Source organism: Triticum aestivum, chromosome 6B (genome assembly GCF_018294505.1).
Source record: "Triticum aestivum cultivar Chinese Spring chromosome 6B, IWGSC CS RefSeq v2.1, whole genome shotgun sequence".
NCBI lineage: Eukaryota > Viridiplantae > Streptophyta > Magnoliopsida > Poales > Poaceae > Triticum > Triticum aestivum.
In genome coordinates, this window is record NC_057810.1 from 141323681 (window position 1) to 141330479 (window position 6799).

The window sequence follows — 6799 nt, forward strand, 5'->3', positions numbered from 1 at the left end:
GCTTAGGTTTCTTTCCAAACCATAATTCATACGGTGTCGTCTCAACGGATTTAGACGGTGCCCTATTTAAAGTGAATGTAGCTGTCTCTAGAGCGTATCCCCAAAAAGATAGCGGTAAATCGGTAAGAGACATCATAGACCGCACCATATCCAATAGGGTGCGATTACGACGTTTGGACACACCGTTTCGCTGAGGTGTTCCAGGCGGCGTGAGTTGTGAAACGATTCCACATTTCCTTAAGTGTGTACCAAATTCGTGACTTAAGTATTCTCCTCCACGATCTGATCGTAAGAATTTTATCTTTCGGTCACGTTGATTCTCTACCTCATTCTGAAATTCCTTGAACTTTTCAAAGGTCTCAGACTTGTGTTTCATTAAGTAGACATACCCATATCTACTCAAGTCATCAGTGAGAGTGAGAACATAACGATATCCTCCGCGAGCCTCAACGCTCATTGGACCGCACACATCGGTATGTATGATTTCCAACAAGTTGGTTGCTCGCTCCATTGTTCCGGAGAACGGAGTCTTGGTCATTTTGCCCAAAAGGCATGGTTCGCACGTGTCAAACTATTCATAATCAAGAGACTCTAAAATTCCATTGGCATGGAGCTTCTCCATGCGCTTGACACCAATGTGACCAAGGCGGCAGTGCCACAAGTATGTGGGACTATCGTTATCAACTTTAAATCTTTTGGCATCTACACTGTGAACATGTGTAATATTACGCTCGAGATTCATTAAGAATAAACCATTGACCATCGGAGCATGACCATAAAACATATCTCTCATATAAATCGAACAACCATTATTCTCAGACTTAAATGAGTAGCCATCTCGTATTAAACGAGATCCAGATACAATGTTCATGCTCAAACTTGGCACTAAATAACAATTATTAAGGTTCAAAACTAATCCCGTAGGTAAATGTAGAGGCAGTGTGCCGACGGCGATCACATCGACTCTGGAACCATTCCTGACGCGCATCGTCACCTCGTCCTTCGCCAGTCTCCGTTTATTCCGCAGCTCCTACTGTGAGTTACAAATATGAGCAACGGCACCGGTATCAAATACCCAGGAGTTACTACGAGTACTGGTAAGGTACACATCAATCACATGTATATCAAATATACCTTTGGTGTTGCCGGCCTTCTTATCCGCTAAGTATTTGGGGCAGTTCCGCTTCCAGTGACCCTTCCCCTTGCAATAAAAGCACTCAGTCTCAGGCTTAGGTCCATTCTTTGACTTCTTCCCGGTAACTGGCTTACCAGGCGCGGCAACATCTTTGCCGTCCTTCTTGAAGTTCTTCTTACCCTTGCCCTTCTTGAACTTAGTGGTCTTATTGACCATCAACACTTGATGTTCTTTCTTGATTTCAGCCTCTGCTGACTTCAGCATCGAGAACACTTCAGGAATGGTCTTTTCCATCCCCTGCATGTTGTAGTTCATCACAAAGCTCTTGTAGCTTGGTGGGAGCGACTGGAGGATTCTGTCAATGACCGCCTCATCTGGGAGGTTAATGTTCAGCTGGGTCATACGGTTGTGCAACCCAGACATCTTCAGGATGTGCTCACTGACAGAACTGTTTTCCTCCATCTTACAACTGTAGAACTTGTCGGAGACATCATATCTCTCGACCCGGGCATGAGCTTGAAAAACTAGTTTCAGCTCTTCGAACATCTCATATGCTCCGTGGTGCTCAAAACGTTTTTGGAGCCCCGGTTCTAAGTTGTAAAGCATGCCGCACTGAACGAGGGAGTAATCATCAGCACGAGACTGCCAAGCATTCATAATGTCTTGGTTCTCTGGGACGGGAGCGTCACCTAGCGGTCCTTCTAGGACATATTGTTTCCTGGCAGCTATGAGGATGATCCTCAGGTTCCGGACCCAGTCCGTATAGTTGCTGCCATCATCTTTCAGCTTGGTTTTCTCTAGGAACGCGTTGAAGTTCATGTTGACATTAGCGTTGGCCATTGATCTACAAGACATATTTGCAAAGGTTTTAGACTAAGTTCATGATAATAAAGTTCCAATCAAATTATGAACTCCCACTTAGGTTAGACATCCCTCTAGTCATCTAAGTGTTACACGATCCGAGTCGACTAGCCCGTGTCCGATCATCACGTGAGACGGACTAGTCATCGTCGGTGAACATTCTCATGTTGATCGTATCTTCCATACGACTCGTGTTCGACCTTTCGGTCTCGTGTTCCGAGGCCATGTCTGCACATGCTAGGCTCGTCAAGTTAACCCTAAGTGTTTTCGCTGTGTAAAACTGTCTTACACCCGTTGTATGTGAACGTAAGAATCCATCACACCCGATCATCACGTGGTGCTTAGAAGCGACGAACTGTAGCAACGGTGCACAGTTAGGGGAGAACACTTCTTGAAATTTTATAAGGGATCATCTTATTTACTACCGTCGTCCTAAGTAAACAAGATGTATAATACATAATAAACATCACATGCAATTATATAGTTGTGACATGATATGGCCAATATCATATAGCACCATTGATCTTCATCTTTGGGGCTCCATGATCATCTTGTCACCGGCTTGACACCATGATCTCCATCATCATGATCTCCATCATCGTGTCTTCATGAAGTTGTCACGCCAACGACTACTTCTACTTCTATGACTAACGTTTAGCAATAAAGTAAAGTAGTTTACATGACGTTATTCAATGACACGCAGGTCATACAAAAAATAAAGACAACTCCTATGGCTCCTGCCGGTTGTCATACTCATCGACATGCAAGTCGTGAATCCTATTACAAAGAACATGATCTCATACATCACAATTCATCATTCATCACAACTTCTGGCCATATCACATCACATGATCAATCGCTGCAAAAACAAGTTAGACGTCCTCTAATTGTTGTTGCATCTTTTACGTGGCTGCAATTGGGTTCTAGCAAGAACGTTTTCTTACCTACGAATCACCACAACGTGATTTTGTCAACTTCTATTTACCCTTCATAAGGGCCCTGTTCATCGATTCCGCTCCAACTAAGGTGGGAGAGACAGACACCCGCCAGCCACCTTATGCAACTAGTGCATGTCAGTCGGTGGAACCGGTCTCACGTAAGCGTACGTGTAAGGTTGGTCCGGGCCGCTTCATCACACAATACCGTTGAGCAAGAAAAGACTAGTAGAGGCAAGTAAGATGACAAAATCCACGCCCACAATAAAATTGTGTTCTACTCGTGCAAAGAGAACTACGCATAGACCTAGCTCATGATGCCACTGTTGGGGAACGTTGCAGAAAATTAAAATTTTTCCTACGGTTTCACCAAGATCCATCTATGAGTTCATCTAAGCAACGAGTCAAGGGAGAGAGTTTGCATCTACATACCACTTGTAGATCGCGTGCGGAAGCTTGCAAGGTGATGATGTAGTCGTACTCGACGTGATTCGAATCACCGATGACCAAGTGCTGAACGGACAGCACCTCCGCGTTCAACACACGTACGGGACGGGAGACGTCTCCTCCTTCTTGATCCAGCAAGGGGGAAGGAGAGGTTAAGGAAGACAGCTCCACCGGCAGCACGACGGCGTGGTGATGGTGGAGAGGCAGTACTCCGACAGGGCTTCGCCAAGCACTCAACGGAGGAGGAGAGGTGTTGGGGAGGGGAGGGCTGCGCCTTGGAGGGTGGTGCGGCTGCCCTCCCCTCACCCCTCTATTTATAGGAGGAAGGGAGAAGGGGGCCGGCCCCCTAGAACCCATCTAGGGGGGGGGGTGCGGCGGCCTAGGGGAGAGGGGAGAGGGTGGCTTGCCCCCCAAGCCAAGGGGGGCGCCCCCTCTAGGGTTCCCCCTCAACCCTAGGCGCATGGGCCCAAGGGAGGGGGGTGTGGCCAGCCCACCAGGGGCTGGCTCCCTGCCACACGCAGCCCATGTGGCCCCCCGGGAGGGGTGGCCCCTCCCGGTGGACCCCCGGAACCCTTCCGGTGGCCCCGGTACAATACCGGTATGACCCCGAAACTTCCCGGTGTCCGTTTGACAACTTCCCATATATAAATCTTTACCTCCGGACCCTTCCGGATCTCCTCGTGACGTCCAGGATCCCATCCGGGACTCCGAACAACATTCGGTAGTCACATACTAGTCTTCCTAATAACCCTAGCGTCACCGAACCTTAAGTGTGTAGACCCTACGGGTTCGGGAGACATGCAGACATGACCGAGACGCTCTCAGTCAATAACCATCAGCGGGATCTGGATACCCATGATGGCTCCCACATGCTCCTCGATGTTGTCATCGGATGAACCACGATGTCGAGGATTCGATCAAACCCTGTATGCAATTCCCTTTGTCAATCGGTACGTTACTTGCCCGAGACTCGATCGTCGGTATCCCAATACCTTGTTCAGTCTCGTTACTGGCAAGTCACTTTACTCGTACCGTAATGCATGATCCCGTGTCCAACACCTTGGTCACATTGAGCTCAATATGATGATGCATTACCGAGTGGGCCCAGAGATACCTCTCTGTCATACGGAGTGACAAATCCCAGTCTCGATCCGTGTCAACCCAACAGCTACTTTCGGAGATACCTGTAATGCACCTTTATAGTCACCCAGTTACGTTGTGATGTTTGATACACCCAAGGCACTCCTACGGTATCCGGGAGTTACACGATCTCATGGTCTAAGGAAGATATATTCGACATTGGCAAAACTCTAGCAAAACGAACTACACGATCTTTTATGCTATGCTTAGGATTGGGTCTTGTCCATCACATCATTCTCCTAATGATGTGATCCCGTTATCAACGACATCCAATGTCCATAGTCAGGAAACCATGACTATCTGTTGATCACAACGAGCTGGTCAACTAGAGGCTTACCAGGGACATGTTGTGGTCTAAGTATTCACACGTGTATTACGATTTCCGGATAATACAGTTATAGCATGAATAAAGACAATTATCATGAACAACGAAATATAATAATACTTTTATTATTGCCTCTAGGGCATATTTCCAACAGTCTCCCACTTGCACTAGAGTCACCAATCTAGTTACATTGTGATGAATCGAACACCCATAGAGTTCTGGTGTTGATCATGTTTTGCACGCGAGAGAGGTTTAGTCAGCGGATCTGCGACATTCAGATCCGTGTGCACTTTGCAAATCTCTATGTCTCCATCTTGAACATTTTCACGGATGGAGTTGAAACGACGCTTGATGTGCCTGGTCTTCTTGTGAAACCTGGGCTCCTTGGCGAGGGAAATAGCTCCAGTGTTGTCACAGAAGAGTTTGATTGGCCCCGACGCATTGGGTATGACTCCTAGGTCGGTGATGAACTCCTTCACCCAAATCGCTTCATGCGCTGCCTCCGAGGCTGCCATGTACTCCGCTTCACACGTAGATCCCGCCACGACGCTCTGCTTGCAGCTGCACCAGCTTACTGCTCCACCATTCAACATATACACGTATCCGGTTTGTGACTTAGAGTCATCCAGATCTGAGTCGAAGCTAGCGTCGACGTAACCCTTTACGACGAGCTCTTCGTCTCCTCCATAAACGAGAAATATGTCCTTCGTCCTTTTCAGGTACTTCAGGATATTCTTGACCGCTGTCCAGTGTTCCTTGCCGGGATTACTTTGGTATCTTGCTACCAAACTTACGGCAAGGTTTACATCGGGTCTGGTACACAGCATGGCATACATAATAGATCCTATGGCTGAAGCATAGGGGATGACACTCATCTCTTCTTTATCTTTTGCCGTGGTCGGTGACTGAGCTGAGCTCAGTCTCACACCTTGTAACATAGGCAAGGACCTCTTCTTGGACTGATCCATTCTGAATCTCTTCAAAATCTTATCAAGGTATGTGCTTTGTGAAAGACCTATGAGGTGTCTTGATCTATCTCTATAGATCTTGATGCCTAATATATAAGCAGCTTCTCCAAGGTCCTTCATTGAAAAACACTTATTCAAGTAGGCCTTAATGCTGTCCAGAAATTCTATATTATTTCCCATCAGGAGTATGTCATCTACATATAATATGAGAAATGCTACAGAGCTCCCACTCACTTTCTTGTAAACGCAGGCTTCTCCATAAGTCTGCATAAACCCAAACGCTTTGATCATCTCATTAAAGCGAATGTTCCAACTCCGAGATGCTTGCACCAGTCCATAAATGGATCGCTGGAGCTTGCATACTTTGTTAGCGTTCCGAGGATCGACAAAACCTTCCGGCTGCATCATATACAGTTCTTCCTTAAGATGCCCGACAAAACCTTTGTACACTCCTCTATTTTAGTTTGTCTTAAAAACCTGAAAAGAAGACTTTTTTCCTATAAAAATAAAAAAACTGTGAACTATTTTTAAGTGCGTAGTTTTGTCCTAAATACACAATATTTCCCTTGGAGCATATGAACTATTTCATACATATATAAACATTTTGTGTAAACATATTTTTCAAAGTTAAGATGATCATTTTTTTTAATATAAAGAAGTTAATTTGTTTTGCACTATATCCCTTTTTTCTTCTTAGATCCACGTCGCACAAAAAGGTGCACATAGAATAGAAGTGATTGAACAAAAGAAAAATCAGGAAATGACCATGCACCCCCTGCAAAAACATTATCGTGTACATTCATATGGGCCCGGCCCATCCAAATGCGGTTCAGCGATTTCGCTGTTATTCTCCGCTTAGGGCATTCCTTCCTGTACGGCGCACAACGCGCTACTAAAGAAGCGAACGCGCACTTCTGGGCCAGCCCATGTGCGTGCCGGGACGCTGCCTGTTTCCTTTCTTCCTCTTTTTTTTCTCCTTTTTTCAATA